Source organism: Rana temporaria, chromosome 5 (genome assembly GCF_905171775.1).
Source record: "Rana temporaria chromosome 5, aRanTem1.1, whole genome shotgun sequence".
Lineage (NCBI taxonomy): Eukaryota > Metazoa > Chordata > Amphibia > Anura > Ranidae > Rana > Rana temporaria.
In genome coordinates this window covers 175,340,086-175,356,733 of record NC_053493.1, presented here as the reverse complement: position 1 = coordinate 175,356,733, position 16,648 = coordinate 175,340,086, and the positions used below count along the sequence as shown (strand labels likewise).

At 48.9% G+C, this 16,648-nt stretch overlaps 1 protein-coding gene across 9 annotated transcripts in view; it reads left to right on the top strand.

The window, feature by feature from the left end:
• The window catches only part of PIGM (phosphatidylinositol glycan anchor biosynthesis class M), a 564,607-nt gene that overhangs the window by 85,031 nt on the left and 462,928 nt on the right, over positions 1–16,648 (top strand). Inside the window, exon 1 of one of the 9 annotated variants that reach the window (XM_040353410.1) lies at positions 6,864–6,909. The exons of 7 other annotated variants lie outside the window; for them this stretch is intronic. The gene's annotated coding sequence lies outside the window, so the exon portion shown is untranslated. Of the gene's footprint in view, positions 1–6,863; positions 6,910–11,049; positions 11,146–16,648 lie in introns of those variants that run through there. One more of the 9 variants, XM_040353412.1, reaches the window with a different exon arrangement.

Genomic DNA, 16,648 nt, shown 5'->3' with positions numbered 1-16,648 from the left:
TTTTTCTTCCAAGTATTAAATCATGTTTTGCTTGGGAATCATTTATTTCCCTAGTCCGTTTTTCCCGGCTCCTCCCCTCTCAGGAAACACCGCCTTCCATTACAAGATTTAAGCCTCATCCTCCCACCAGCCCCTCAGTTATGGTGTTTCCTCCGGTGGGGATACACCGCTATGGAACCGGGGGCAGAATGGCTGGGGAGGCTGAGGCAGTGCTTCCGGAGAGGGTGGCCAGGAGGGGCCGAGGATCTCTCTCCCTCTTTGTGTTTAATCGCGGCCGGGTCGGCTAGAGAGCCAGTTTACCTGTATGGTCGCATGCTGTGCATCTCAGCGTCTCTTTGGGGAAAGATGTAAGCTGGGAGGTCCGCGTTTCTTTTGCCCAGGGGGGGCGCTGTGGGTAGTGTTCCAGATCCCCCCTGCGTTAGCAGCCAGCGTGGAGGCCGGACCGGATGACGGGCGAAGTCAGTTACGGTTGGGGGCGGGCACTTCCCACCAAAGTCTGCGTCTTCCGGTTCCGGACGTGGCCTAGAAAACAGACCAGACGCTCGGCTGGTGCGGCTTTTCCTATAGCTGGGGTGGCAGCGTTCTGGAGGCCAGTGACCACTTGTCCTCAAAACGGAAAATGTCGGAGGCAGAGGCTTCAAAGGCAGCTCAGGGGGAGAACAGCACCAGCCACTCTAAGGTATTTGGAACCCTGGGGTGGTGTTCCCTTACCTGTTCCCCATTAGCTCCACGGGTGTTGTTCCCTTCCTGGTGGTCAGTGGAGAGAGGAGTGCATCTGGGACCCTGGTGGTGGTTGGTCCTGGGGGGGGCACTCCCGGTGATCCTTGATAGTAGCGCTGGTGGGCCCTAACTTATGCTGCTACCTTCCTCTCTCTTTTTGTTTCAGAAAGCCACGAGTAAATCGCTCCAGGGGTCTAGGAAGAAGTGTCCCGTATGCAGAACAGGGATTCCTGGGCGAGTGTAGGGAGTGTATTGAGGGGCTAATAAGACAACAGACAGCAGAGCAGGGGGTGGATCTGGCGGCGTCAGTTAAGGAGCTTTCGAGCACTTTTCAGGTACTGTTTTCCAGTTGCCCCAGCCCCAGAGCAACCCACCACCAGCGCAGCAAGGTGTTTCACCCAACCTAACGTAGGTTCTCCCTAGTAGTGGTGAGAAGCCGGAAGGTTCCGGAGAGGAAATTGAGGATGAAGCAGGCAGCACCGTTTTCAGATTCTCAGGGAGAATCGGATACAGAGGGGGTGGACGGGGAGTCCACAAAGACCTTGCGGTACAAACTTTCCCTTGAGGAAGTGGAGGATCTCTTAGGAGCCATCGACACCACTTTAGGAATTCAGGAGGAAAAGAAGGCGTTGTCACTGCACGATCAGATGTACAGGGGCTTGGGGGAACAGAAGAAGAGGGTGTTCCCAGTCCATAATGTTTTGGTCGATGCCATCAAGAGAGAATGGCAAGATCCTGAAAGGAACCCTTTCTTCGCGAAGGCTTCGAAAAGAAGGTTTCCCTTTGCGGAGGAGGAAACTCTTGTCTGGAATAAGTCTCCTAGACTAGATGCTGCCTTTTCCCAGGTTTACAGACATACGGATCTGGCCTTCGAGGACATGGGGGGTGCTTTCCGACCCCATGGATAAGAGGATGGATTCACGCTTGAAGTCCTAGGACTCATCACAGGGGAACCTTAAACCCACTATGGCAGCCACTGTAGTGGCCCGCAATATGGAGTACTGGCTTATTCAAATTAAGGCACATATTGAAGCAGGAACAGCATAGGAGACTATTTTCTCTTCTTTTCCCATGCTGCTCAAAGGGGTGGCTTACCTGGCGGGCGCTTCATTGGAATCTGTGCGCATGTCCGCAAGATCCGCAGCCCTGACCAATTCGGCAAGGAGAGCCTTGTGGCTTAAAACGTGGCAGGGGGACAGTGCATCCAAAGTAAAGCTCTGTGGTATTCCTCTTACAGGGGATTTATTGTTTGGACCTGGTCTGGAGGCCATCTTGGATCGGACGGCCGACAAGAATAAGGTGTTTCCCATTAAAAAGAAGTTTGTGGAACAGTCAAAAAATACATTTCGACCTTGAAGGAAGTCGGAAGCCCCTAAAGCTGATCACCAAAAGAGAGTTTGGGGACAGAAGGGAAAAGAGTGAGGGGGGGGGCAATTTTTCGTCTTCCTGAACAGCCCATAAAGACCCAGTGACAAGGTCACGGTGGGAGAAAGGTTGGGGCCTTCCTCCCACAGCGGGAGATGATCATCTCCAATCAGTTTGTGTTGGGGATCATCAGAAGAGGATATCAGTTGGAGTTTTTAAATCCTCCCCCACTCAGACTCTTGGTCACTGACCTACCAAGGTGTGTAGAAAAATCTTCGGCTCTTCTTTCCTCCCTACAAGAGTTGGAAGAACAGGAGGTGGTAGTCCGGGTCCCAATTCTAGAGACAGGCAGAGGCTTCTATTCCCACATCTTTGTGGTCCGCAAGCCTTCGGGAAAATTCAGACTCATCCTGAACCTGAAGCCTCTGAATGTCTCAGTAACCTACAGGAGATTCCGTATGGACTTGATTTACTCGGTGAAAGCGCTTCTTCCACCAAACTGCTTCAAGGCATCGATCGATCGATCTGAAAGATGCATATCTGCACATTTCCATAGCAGAGGACCACCAGAAGTTCCTCAGGCTGGCAGTAAAAACCGGGGAAGGGGTGCTCCATCTTCAGTTCAGAGCTCTCCTCTTTGGTCTATCATCTTCCCCCCACATCTTCACCAAAGTGATGGTGGAAGTCCTGGCGTTCCTGCGACCCAAGGCAGTCTCAGTAGTCGCGTACCTAGACGACCTTCTCCTGTTTGCCCAATCTCCGGAGCAGTTGTCCCGGGATTTTCAGGTAGTAAGGGACATCTCTGGAAAGTTTGGGATGGCTCTTAAACCTAGAGAAGTCCAGCTTAGTTCCATCCCGGAGAGTCACCTTCCTAGGCTACAGTACCTGTCACCGAGAATGTGTTTCCAGCACGACGGCATTGCGCTGATTCTCGGCCACAGAGTGCCGACATCTCGCACTCGCTGGAATAGGAAAAGCACTTTCCAGCGAGCGCGACATAGAAGCGACGAGGATCCGACTTGGACCCCTGCCAATTCTAGCCGCCGCGTTTGGTATGAATCATGAGGGGGAACTCCACGCCAAATTTTAAATAAAAAAAATGGCATGTGTACCCCCCCCCCAGGAGCATACCAGGCCCTTAGGTCCGGTATGGATTGTAAGGAGAACCCCTACGCCAGAAAACACAGCGTGGGGGTTCCCCCACAATCCATACCAGACCCGTATCCGAGCACGCCACCCGGCCGGTCAGGAAAGGAGTGGGGATGAGCGAGCGCCCCCCCCCCCCCTCCTGAGCCGTACCAGGCCCCATGCCTGGTGGGTGTGGGTGCTCTGGGGCAGGGGGTCTTTTCTGCTCTCCGGTGTCGTCTCGGCGCTCCCCGGGTCTTCTCCCGCTCGCTCTCCGGTGCCTTCTTCGGGGCTGGCCGCCGCTATCTTCTTTGAAGCTCTCTTACTAGCCGAGTCCTGTCTTCTTTGCCGCCTTCTGCCTTCTTCTTTTCTTCCGATGTTGACTCGACGCTCCCTCCCGCTGTAATGCCGGGTGTGCAGCGATTTATATAGGCCTCTTATGACGTCACAGCATGCTCTGTGGGTCTGTGATGTCATAAGAGGCCTATATAAATCACCGCACACCCGGCATTACAGTGGGAGGGAGCGTCAAGTCAACATCGGAAGAAAAGAAAACAAGCAAAGCAGCAAACAAGACCGGGCTGGCCGCCGCTAGTAAGAGATCTTTAAAGAAGATGGCGGTGGCCAGCCCCAGAGAGTGAGCAGGAGAAGAACCGGGGAGCACCAAGAATAAAGAAAAATACCCCCAAAAGAAGGACTTTGAAGGCCAAGACGACACCGGACAGCGGAGAAGATGGAAGAAGACCCCCCCGGAGAGCGGAGAAGACCCCCGATGCTGACTAATAAATTATTTTAAAACCCTGTGTTGTGTGTTTATTTTATTGACACTTTTCCTCCAGGTGAATGGGTAGGGGTACCCCATACTCATTCTCCTAGGGTGTGGGGCCGGTATCTGGGGGCCCCCAGATTCCGATAAGCCCCCCGCCCGCAGACCCCGACAACCAACGGCCATGGTTGTCGGGAAGAGGCCCTGTCCTTATCAACATGGGGACAGGGTGCTTTGGGGTGGGGGGGGCGCCCCCCTGCCCCAGAGCACCCATCCCCCCCATGTTGAGAGCATGCGGCCTGGTACGGCTCAGGAGGGGGGGGGCGCTCGCTCGTCCCCACTCCTTTTCTGACTGGCCGGGCGGCGTGCCTTACAATCCATACCAGACCTAAGGGCCTGGTATGCTCCTGGGGGGAATCCATGCCCTTTTTTTATTTAATATTTGGCGTAGAGTTCCCCCTCATGATTCATACAAAACGCCGCAGCTAGAATTGGCAGGAATCCAAGTCGGATCCCCGTCGCTTCTATGTCGGCTTTTTCCCATCGCGGTGAGCCAGCTCGTCGCTGGCTCCCACGATGGGGCTCGTAGGTGGTCAATCTTGCCGAGAAATGGAGCGAGATTGACACAATATCGCGGTCACCTACTGTATGTGTTGGATTCAGCAATTCAAAGAGTCTTCCTTCCCCCAGAGAAGGTCTTGAAGGTAAACAAAGCAATGTTGCTTCTTCAGGGCAGCTGTCAGGTTTCAGTAAGAAAGGCTATGTCAGCCTTGGGCTTACTGACATCCATGCTCCCGGCAGTTCAGTGGGCGGGGCTGCATTTTCGCCCTCTTCAGCTGTTTATTCTGAAGGTCTGGGACTTGGATTCCCTGATTTCGGTACCAAGTCAGGGGCTCGAGTGGATCCTGCCGGTCTCCAGGACTGTAACGACCGATGCGAGCGGCACAGGTTGGGGATCGCACATAGGTCCCCGGATGGTACAGGGTACCTGGGGGAGAGAGGATTCAGAGAGGTCCTCCAATTGGAGAGAGCTGAGGACAGTAGCACTGGCACTCAGATCCTTTCAGGAGGAACTTCAAGGTCAGCACGTGCGATTGCGGTCGGACAACTCCCCAGTGGTGGCCTACATCAACCGGCAAGGGGGTACAAAAAGTTGCTCCCTGTGGGTTCTGGCAGAGGTCATCCTCAGATGGGCCAAGGTCAACATTCTGTCCCTATCGGCAATACATTTGAAGGGAGAACAGAACCAGGTAGCGGATTTCCTCAGCAGAACAACGCTGAGGAAAGGCGACTGGGTCTTGAACCAGGAAGTTTTCAACATGGTAGTCCAAAGGTGGCGGGTACCATGTATGGACCTCTTTGCCTCAAGGCAAAATGCCAAAGCAGATATCTTCTTTTCCCTGAGCAGATGGGACGGGGTGTTGGGAATCAATGCACTGGCTCAGACCTATGCGTTCTCCAGGTGCTATGCTTTCCCCCCTCCGATGCCAATTCCAGCAGTGTTGAGGAAGTTCCAGATAGAGAATACAACCCTCATTTTGATTGCCCCACATTGGCCCAGGAGACCGTGGTTCTCCATCCTGAAGAGCCTGGCTGTAGAACCCCCCTGGATTCTACCAGCTCAGGACAATCTTCTTACTCAGGGTCCAATCTGCTGTCCTCACGTGGACAGGTGGAACCTTCCAGCTTGGCTTTGAGGAGGAATTGCTGAGGGGCAAGGGTTTCTCTGATCGTCTAGTCGCGATTCTCCTAAGCTGCAGGAAAAACAAGACACAGGTTATCTATCTGAAGGTTTGGAAACGTTTCAATAGTTGGTGCTCAGAAAGCTCTTTTGACATACGCAGTTCTGTAGCAGTGCTAGAATTTCTGCAGTCTGGGGCAGACAAAGGTTTAGCGCTTAGCACTTTGAAAGGACAGGTATCCACTTTGAGCGCTTTCCTGGAGAAACAGGTAGCGATAGATCCGTGGATAGTAAGGTTTTTTAAAGCCTTAAGCAGACAACGGCCAGTCAGAATCTCCTTTCCAGTGTGGGACCTTTCTTTAGTTTTACAGGCCCCACAGGGGAACCTTTTGAGCTGTTGGCGTCTTGCATGGTAAAATTGATCACCCTCAAAACTATGTTTTTGGTGGCAATCACTATGGCAAGGCGAGTGAGTGAACTCGAAGCCCTCTCTATTAGGGCTCCCTTTTTTCAGGTTTTTCCGGATTGTGTGATTTTTTAATACGGATCCGGCCTTTTTGTCAAAAGTGGCCTCGATGTTTCACAGAGGCCAAGAAATAATTTTGCCTACTTTCTGTTCAAATCCTGTGAGGGAACAGGAACGTACTTTTCATAATTTGAACGTTAGGAGGTGAAATTTAGAAAGTCGGTTTCCTTTTTTGTTTTGTTTTCTGGGGGTAGGAAGGGGTCCAGAGCCTCCAGACGCACTATTGCCAGATGGTTAAGGTCAGCTATTATTCAAGCTTATGGGGGGGGGGGGTTGGAGCCCCGGATGGGATCAGGGCACATTCCACCAGGGCAGTGGTGACTTGTCAAGCAGAGTGGGCTGGTGCTTCTCCAGAGCAGATTTGTAGGGCTTCAACGTGGTCCAGCTTTAACACGTTTGTGAAGATTGGACCTGCTGTCAGCCAAAGACCAGGCCTTTGGTCGTAAAGTACTGCAGGCAGTAGTTCCACCCTAAGGTAAGGTGCTCGCTTATCCTCTCTAAGGTGGCTGTCCTGAAAGACGGACTAGGGAAAATCTGCGTTACTTACCGGTAACGTCCTTTTTTAGGACAGCACCGGTACCCACCCAGGTTATCGGATATCTGAGAACTCATCACATGAGACTGTCAGGTAAGATAAAAGTTTTGTATGACGTGTTCTTGTGTCTCTCCAGTTGGCCGGAGGTACTCTTGGCTGTCCTGAAAGACTCCTGAAACAGGACGTTACCGGTAAGTAACTCTGTTTTTTACTCACTGATCACTCCTCTCATTTAAAATACACCTAAGTATAGACTCTTCATTTCTTTGTAAGTGGGCAAATTTACAAAATCTGCAGGGGATCAAATACTTATTTCCCCCACTGTACACAGGAGGTTGGTCTGATGCTAGAATTATTGCTCTCGCTCTGTTTGTTACAATACCTCATGTGTGGTTTATATAAAACTTTTTTACACTTTTTTTTTTTTGGATCAACTTTATTACCATCACAAAGGATGAACAACATCCCTTGTGACAGCAGGGGCCATGACAAGTCCTCCTTATTGAGAGATCCAAATCTCTCCTCTGGCCTGCAGTCACAGATCTGTTTTATCGGCTGCTTTCCTGCCCACTAATGGCCAGGTAAACAAAGAGGCGGAACCGGAAGTGACAGCATACTCGTCGCTCCCGGTTTCCAGGGCTTCAGAGAGAGAGGGACAATATCAGTTCCTCTCTGTTCTGGGCAGTCGATGTCACCGGTTGCATCGCTTCCCTTGCTCCAGCATCCTATTGCGGAGCCCGGGAACCGATGCAACCAGCGGCATCAGCTGCCCAGAACAGAGAGCTTGTGGGACCACCTTCCTCCACCCCCAGAAGTGATTGAGTGGTTATTTAGCCCCTATAGTCACTGCTACAAAGGAAATTGCCTGCTGGAAAATTTTCATACTGGGATGATGCCTCTAGGTGCAGGCATCATCCCGGTATATCCACTGCACCCCGAGAATGTCCTACAATTAACCTGTTGAGTTCAGAATCGACAAACCATAATTAGTCCTTTACAGATATCCTGGAATATATTGTGGATAATCATCAAGATATAATTTCTCAGTCATCCTATGCCTTCTGGGTTCCACGGGCCCTCCCGTTACATCTCTCCCCTTTTGGCAGGAGACTAACACAGGAGGAGACCCCAGACGGGTTGACTCCAGTTTCAGAGGAGGTGCTGCTGGGATGGTCTGATTCGATTCACTGCGAACTCTGGAAGAAAGCACTAGCTCTTGAGCAGCAACACCAGGGAAAGGTGCTATTTTCCATCTATGTAAGGTACTGGTCGCAGTATGATGTACAAATGCCATTATTGGGGGAACAACCAAAGCAGGAGTGAACAGCTGAGTTTAAGCAGGCTGATCCAGGCAGAGATGCGGTTGGACGAGAGCTACAGAGCCCTCCGGTGGTATGTAGCCCAAGAGTGCCCGTGGTCAGCGGATGACCGCCCCACGGAAGGAATTGACTATGATGGCCTGGGATTGTTGTATTGGAGGCTGTCCAGTGACCCTGACTTTGGGAGTGATCGGGAGTGGCGTTTGGAGGAAATAATGGAGCACAGAGAGCGAAAACTGAATGTCTCGGAAGGGCACTGGGCAGAGAAAGATTTGGAGTTTCTGGCTGTTCAGGAATGGGAACTGGATATCGCCTACAGACAGCTGCTAGAATCAGCTGCTAGAATCAGGGTGGGACTCCCTTTGCCTGGGACTATCAGGAAATACCAGTTGACAACTCTGAATTCCTGGCTGAAGGATCGGCATTGGAAAATCTGGAGATTGCCATCCCTAAAGCCGAATGGAATGATGTGGAGTTCCAGGGACCTAGGGCAGTTGGCTCATCTCCCCAGCCACAGATTACAGAATGTATGGACTTAATGGACTGTTCAGAGGATGTTATGGATTATGCATCACCTGCTCATGTACTGGCAGCAGGACAGAGTCCTGCAGACCCCTTCTCTACCTCGTGGCAGTTTTGGTGAGATGGTGATGGTTCCTCTTTCCCAGTGGATTTCAGAGATGCAGGGAGGAGAAGCAGCCATTTTCCCTCCCCAACAGTTAACCAGAGCATATTGTAAGGGGTTAGCTCGGTAGCGGGGTGTGTGACCCCCTGGATGGGTTCACTACACACTGAATTTATACAGACAGGCAGTCAAAGACGGTTGAAAACAAAGATTTGGGTTTATTCTTCCATCTTGCTGGAAACTAGTGCAAGCATCCAAACGGCATAAACAAAATCAAACATAAAATAAACCCTGGCCACTTGAGGCGTCTACCTTCACCACACAGGAACCTATCTAGGGAGTCTGGCACAGCCTAGTGCTGGGCAGACACTGCTGGTTATACAGCAGAAAAACAATAGTCTCTTTTTGATTTTTATCACACAGAAAAATCAATCACCACCTCACCTCCTCAGAAGACTTTGAGCTACTGCTCTCCTTACTCACAAAGCCTCAGAATGCAGCAATTTGTGGTAATCCTCTAGATTACTTAGAGGCCTTAATTGCCTAATTCTAAACAGCTGAAGTTTTCCAACGCCCTTCAACCTTTTCTGGCTACTTCTGCAGCCGACGCCTAATAACAATTGGTGTATTGTCTAAACAAGGTAGAAATGTATCTCCCATCTGTGACAACACCCACAGATTTACCTAACTTCCTGTCACAATATATAAGAGGTCCATACAGTGAACTTGGTGTTGAGTTATTCACTTTACGGTCAACACTGAGGACAAGGGGGCACTCTTTACGTCTAGAGGAAAAGAGATTTCACCTCCAAATACAGAAAGGTTTTTTAACGGTAAGAGCTGTGAAAATGTGGAACAGACTCCCTCCAGAGGTGGTTCTGGCCAGCTCAGTAGATTGCTTTAAGAAAGGCCTGGATTCTTTCCTAAATGTACAGAATATAACTGAGTACTAAGATTTGTAGGTAAAGTTGATCCAGGGATAATCCGATTGCCTCTCGGGGGATCAGGAAGGAATTTTTTCCCCTGCTGTAGCAAATTGGATCATGCTTTGCTGGAGTTTTTTGCCTTCCTCTGGATCAACTGTGGGTATGGAGTTGGGTGTATGGGATTGTACTGTGTTTTTTATTTTGTTTGTTTGTTTATTTTTTTGTGGTTGAACTGGATGGACTTGTGTCTTTTTTCAACCTGACTAACTATGTAACTATGTAATATGGTGTGGAATCCCCAGCAGAAGTGCTGGCAACAGGGCAGAGTGCAACCAACCTCTGCCCAGCACCGGAAACAACTGTGGAGTTCCAGGGAGCCGGGGCAGTTGGCCCCTCTCTCCAGCAACAAGCTGAGGTCGTAAAGCTTTTACTCCCAGCTGAATCACTGGCAGCAGGGCATGATGCTACTGGCCACTGCACACAACTGCAGCTTAAGCTGATATCGGTGGATGGGACTGCAGTCTCTACTCTCTACAGCAACCCAGCAGAAGAGCTGGCAACAGAGCAGAGTGCCGCGGGCCTCTGCTCTCAACTAACAGAAGAGGGAGTTCCTGTGGTAGTGAATGGGACTTCGGTCTTCACTGACACAACCCCAGAAAATGGTGCGACACTGAGACAAGAGGATGTCAGCCTTGCTTTGCAAGCACTGGGGGATTTTCACCTACCATAAGTGGATGGGACTTCAGTCTCCACTTGTATACCCCAGGGATGCTGGGCAGTTGGCCCAGATCCCCAACAGCATGACAGACTGAGCCCAGTCATCCTGTCTTCTCTCCAGTGGCTGAAAGAACTCCAGGAAGAAGGGCCAGCCCAGGCCTCTCCCCAGCGGTGGGCATGTTCTCTGAAAGAGGCGGAGGTTGGCTGGGTGAGTAATGCTCTGTTTGGAGCAATTTGTTTGGGGTACTGTGTGGATACCAGCATTAGAGGAATGGAACTATGGACTAATTTTCTTTCCAAATTTTTCAAAAAAACTAGTGGGAAAAAAATGACATGTTCAAAAGACTCGTGATGCCTCACAGAATATACATTGGGGTGTTTGCTTTCCAAAATGGGGTCATTTTGTGGGCAATTCCACTGTCCTTGTGCTCCAGGGCTTCAAAAATGTGATAGGTAGTTAGGAAATTAGATATGTAATTTATGCCCCTAGAAAGCCTGACGGTGCTCCTTGCATGTTGGACCTCTGTATGTGGCCAGGCTGTGAAAAAGTCTCACATATGGTATAGCCATACTAAGGGGAAGTAGCAAAATGTATTTTGGGGTGTAATTTTTGCTATGTACATTCAATACGTTAGAATTTTTTTCTAAATTAACAACTTTTTGCAGGGAGCACCATTAACCTATCACACTTTTGAAGGCCCTGGGCACCAGGACAATGGAAAAGCCCACAAAATGACCCCATTTTGGAAAGCAAGCACCCCAACGTATATTCTGATGGGCTACAAATATGTACTCTGGGCTGGAGACAGGTGCTCGGGTACTCTGATGGGCTGCAGATAGGTACGTGGGTACTCTGATGAGCTTGTGACAGATACTCTTTATTACTGGGCAATCTGTGTGTTTTACTTTACACTATAAGTGGTAACTAGCTGTTACAGCAATCTACTCCTCAGTGTGTGACGAGGAAAGCCCGGTAACAGCTAGTTACCGCGGTTTGTTGACATTTGTGACCGCCTTTGACTGGACACCGACGGTCACGTGGTAAATAGACAATTTCATTGGCTTTTTACCCTGATCGGGGATGGGCTGTGTCAGAGATGCCTCATCCCTGATCGCCACGCTGTGTGCCCCTAGGGGTCTACACGAGCGGCGTGCACAAAGACAGTGCATGTGACCAGCTGTGATTGGCCACATACAGTCACTTGGTAAAGAAACATTTTCATTGGCTTTTTACCCTGACAGGGAATGGGCTGCATGGATGAAAGGTTCCTGTCATTGTCATTTTACAATGTGCCGGTAGGGAAGTGGTTAAACTGAAACTATCTTTATGATATGATTGAATGATTAGGAAAAAAACACGATCCATTAAGACTACTCCTATATGTTTACAAGCCCTTCAGAGCTAACAAGTTGGCCACTAGCAACAATCAATGTGTTTTCCTGGCCGGGACGGCTATACCCTGTGTTCCGTGCATGTACATGCACTGTGTCTATGGCTTTTTGTCAGTTGCATTTTGAGTACCCAATTTTATACAAAAAAAATATATATATTATTAAATTATCTCTGGTAATGCACTAGATGTGTGCAATTTCCTTTTCTGTGTGTGTGTGTGTGTGTGTGTGTGTGTGTGTGTGTGCACATCTAGAGTGACATTTATGCCCATTTTTCTTTGAAAAATAGCTCAAGCCCTGTCTGATTGGATCTGTGAACAACAATTTTCAAACCTTGCCACATATTCTCAAATGGATTTAGGTATTGACTTTGACTGGGCCATTCTAACCCATGAACATGCTTTTGAGCTAAACCATTCCATTGTAGCTCTAACTGTATGTTTAGGGTTGTTGTCCTGCTGGAAGGTGAACCTCCGCCCCAGTCTCAAGTCTTTTGCAGACTCTAACAGGTTTTCTTCTAAGATTGCCTGGGTATTTGGCTCCATCCATCTTCCCATCAACTCTGGTCAGCTTTCCTGTCCCTGCTGAAGAAAAGCATCCCCACAATATGATGCTGCCACCACCATGTTTCACGGTGGGGAGGGTGTGTTCAGGGTGATGTGCAGTGTTAATTTTCTGCCACACATAGCGTTTTTTCAGTTCAATTTTGGTCTCATCTGACCAGAGCACATTCTTCCACATGTTTGCTGTGTTCCCCACATGGCTTCTCGCAAACTTCAAATGGGACTTCTTATGGATTTCTTCTTGCCACTCTTACATAAAGGCCAGATCTGTGAAGTGCACCACTAATAGTTGTCCTGTGGACAGATTCTCCCACCTGAGCTGTGGATCTCTGCAGCTCCTCCAGTGTTACCATGGGCCTCTTGGCTGCTTTTCTGATTAATGCTCTCCTTGCCCAGCCTGTCAGTTTAGGCGGACAGCCATGTCTTGGCAGGTTAGCATTTGTGCCATACTCTTTCCATTCAAATGATGTATTGAACAGTGCTCTGAGATGTTCAACTCTTCGGATATTTTTTTTATCACCTAACACTGCTTCAAACTTCACAACTTTATCCCTGGCCTGTCTGGTGTGTTCTTGGCCTTCGTGATGCTGTTTGTTCTCTCTAACAAACCTCTGAGGGCTTCACAGAGCAGCTGTATTTATACTGAGATTAAATTACACACATGTGAACTCTATTTACTAATTAGGTGACTACTGAAGGCTATTCGTTCCACTAGATTTTAGTTAGGGGTATCAGAGTAAAGGGGGCTGAATACAAATGCACGCCACACTTTTTCACATTTATTTGTTTAACATTTTGAAAACCATTTATAATTTTCCTTGCACTTCACAATTATGTGCCACCTTGTGTTGGTCTATTGCATAAAATCCCAATAAAATTTACGTGTTTGGTTGTAACATGACAACATTTGGAAAATGTCAAGGTGTCTAGTAAGTTTTTTGCTTATGCAAACAAATATTTATTCGCTAATATGGCCCTCCAATTAGGTGTAAGTAAATATTACCAACTACACCTTCCGGGAGGATTCACTGCACACAGAAGCCACAGTCTAACTCTCGCGGCCGTCGGATCGTAACCATGTTGAGTTAAGGCTGACAGGAATCTGACGTGTGGATGACAGAGCTTGGACCCGGCAGGTGCAAATTGTTTGAAAAGGCTGATTGAGGCTGGGTTCACACTGGTCCGACAAACGCTCCGACATTGGGAGCTAATGTCGCATGACGTGTGAAAATCAATGTTTCCCTATGAGAGCCGTCTTAACTGGTCCGACATAAGTCAGTCCGACGTTGAAAATGCTCCCTGTACTACTTTGGTCTGACTTTGATCCTACTTCAGCCCATTGAATATCATTGAAGCCGGATCAAAGTAGGAGCCTTGTCCTTACCATCCGACTTCTGACATCCGACATGTGATTACAGCAGCAGTAAAATTAATTTATCTTACTCTGGGATTGTTTTGATTGGTCAAAGAACAAGTCAGACTATCACAAAGTCAGATTAAAGTAGTATCCTGTTCATTCAAGTCGTATGGATGTAGGACCAATGTAGGACTGATGTCACAGAGCAAAGAAGGATGAAAGTCGTATGACTGTCGTGTCGTATCAGTGTGAACCCAGCCTGAGAAAAAGAGTCTGCCCAGGGGGGAGAGCAATAAAATATAATGAATTAGGCCCCTTTCACACGGACGGCTGTTCTGCCGCAGTTAAAAGCATGTCGGGGGCGTTTTGCCGAGGCCCCCGCTTTCTTCTTTTAAGCTCTTTTACCAGCGGGGGCCCCAGACTTATTCGCCATCTTCTCTGTTCTCTTCTGCCGGGGGGGGCCCGGTCTTCACCGCCATCTTGTTCTGTTCTCCCGGGGCCCCCGCTGTCTTCTTGCAGCTCTTTTACCAACGAGGGCCCGGTCTTCTGCATTGCCTTCTTCCCTCTTCTCTTCTTCGATGTTGACACGTCGCTTCCTCCCACTGTAATGCTGGGTGCGCGACTCGCACCGATTTATATAGGCCTTTTATGACATCACAGTCCCATCATGCTCCGGGTGGTGACGGCATAAGGGGGCGGGGTCACCGGGTGATATCAGCCCCCCTTATGTCATCACCACCCAGAGCGTGATGGGACTGTGACGTCATAAGAGGCCTAAATAAATCGTGCGAGCCGCGCACCTGGCATTACAGCGGGAGGAATTGAAGTGTCCACATCGATGAAGAGAAGAGGGAAGAAGGCAACGCAGAAGACCGGGCCCCCGCTGGTAAAGAGCTACAAGAAGACAGCGGAGAAGCCCTGCAGAAGGAAAAAGGAGAAGAGGGGAGAAGACGACAGAAGACCGAGCCCCCCCGGAAAAAGAGAACAGAGAAGATGGCGAAGAAGTCAGGGGCACCCGCTTGTAAAAGAGCTTAAAAGAAGAAAGCGGGTGCCCCGGCAGAATGCCCCCCGAAAGAGTGGAGAAGTCGGAAGAAGACCCCCGGAGCTCACTAATAAATTACTTTTTTTTTTCCTCCAGGTGAACAGGTAGGGGTATGATACCCCATACTCATTCACCTGGGGGGGCGGGATCTGGGGGCCCCCTTATTAAAGGGGGCTCCCGGATTCCGATAAGCTCCCTGCCCACAGACCCCGACAACCAGCGGCCAGGGTTGTCGGGAAGAGGCCCTGTCCTCATCAACATGGGGACAGGGTGCTTTGGGGTGGGGGGGCTGCTGGGCGCCCCCTGCCCCAAAGCACCTACCCCCCCATGTTGAGGGCATGCGGCCTGGTACGGTTAAGGAGGGGGGCGCTCGTCCCACTCCCTTTCATGACCGGCCGGGCTGCGTGCTTGGATAAGGGTCTGGTATGGATTTTTTGGGGGGACCCCACGCCGTTTTTTTGGTGTACGGAGGTTCCCCTTAAAATCCATTTCAGACCTAAGGGCCTGGTATGCTCCTGGAGGGGGGAACCCATGCCGTTTTTTTATTTGAAATTTTCCGTGGAGTTCCCCCTCAAGATTCATACCAAACGCAGCTGACGCAGTGCACTGCGATTACCTGCGGTTATGTGCCGATAGCACCATTCTATCCTTCCGTGTGAAAGGGGCCTTACACTGCCTGACCGGGGAGGGGGAGCCAAGAGACACACATACACACAACACACACTGGCTGACAGGCCCCCCTCCCTGCAGAGTTTGTGTTTCTTTGCCCTCCCTTCTCATACATTAGTGTGTGCACTGGTCTTAACCACTTCAGCCCCAGAAGGATTTACCCACTTTCTTTGTTAAAACAGTTGATTCTGTGCCATGCGAGTTTAAAAAGTAGTGCATGCACTACTTTTTCTGTGATTTCAGCCAATTTAAATACTAGGCTGAAAATTGTACCACACTGAGTCGCACAGAAATGCACATTGCCTGTGCGAGTGGGGTGTGAACTGGCCCTAAATGAAGATGCACTTTTTTTGTTTTGTAATTTTCATTATATTGTCTATTGATGTCAATTACCACTTCTTTTTATGTATTTAGATTGTCATTGTATAACCATGTCTACTGTTTCACAGTGTTAGATGCGTTCACATTCAACCACTTGGCGTCCGCGCTATAGCCGAATGACGGCTACAGTGCAGACTTGAATTTCCAGGAGGCCGTCAATGGACGAATCCGGCCCCTTACCACGTGATCAGCTGTCAGCCAATGACAGCTGATCACATGATGTAAACGAAAGCTCGGTAATCTGATTTTTTTTTTGCCTCATGCTGACATGCTATGTGCAAGGGACATCGGTCCCGAAGAGGAAGGAGGCATATCTGCCTCATCTATGCATACAATTTCTGCCTGCCAGTGCCCACGAGTGCCACCTATCAATGCCCACCAGTGTAGCCAATCAGTGCCACCTAGCAGTGCTGCCTATCAGTGTAACCTACCAGTGCTGATCAGTGCCCATTGCCACCCATCACTGCCACCTATAAGTGCCCATCACTGCCAGCTATCAGTGCCACTTTTCAGTGCCCACCAGTGCCACCTACCAATGCCTTTCAGTGCCACCTATCAGTGCCCACCAGTGCTGCCTTATCGGTGCCCATCAGTGCAGCCCATTGGTGCCCATCAGTGCAGCCCATCGGTGCCCATCAATGAAGGAGAAAAATTACCTTTTTTGCAAAATTTAAAATATATATATATATATATATATATATATATATATATATATATATATATATATATATATATATATATATATATATATATATATATATATATATATATATATATATATATATATATATATATATATATATATATATATAATTTTTTTTTTTTTTTTTTTTTTTTTAATTCTGTCTTTTTTTTTTTTTTTTTAAATTACAAAACAAAATAAAAACCGCAGAGGTGATCAAATACCACCAAAAGAAGCTCTATTTGTGGGAAAAAATT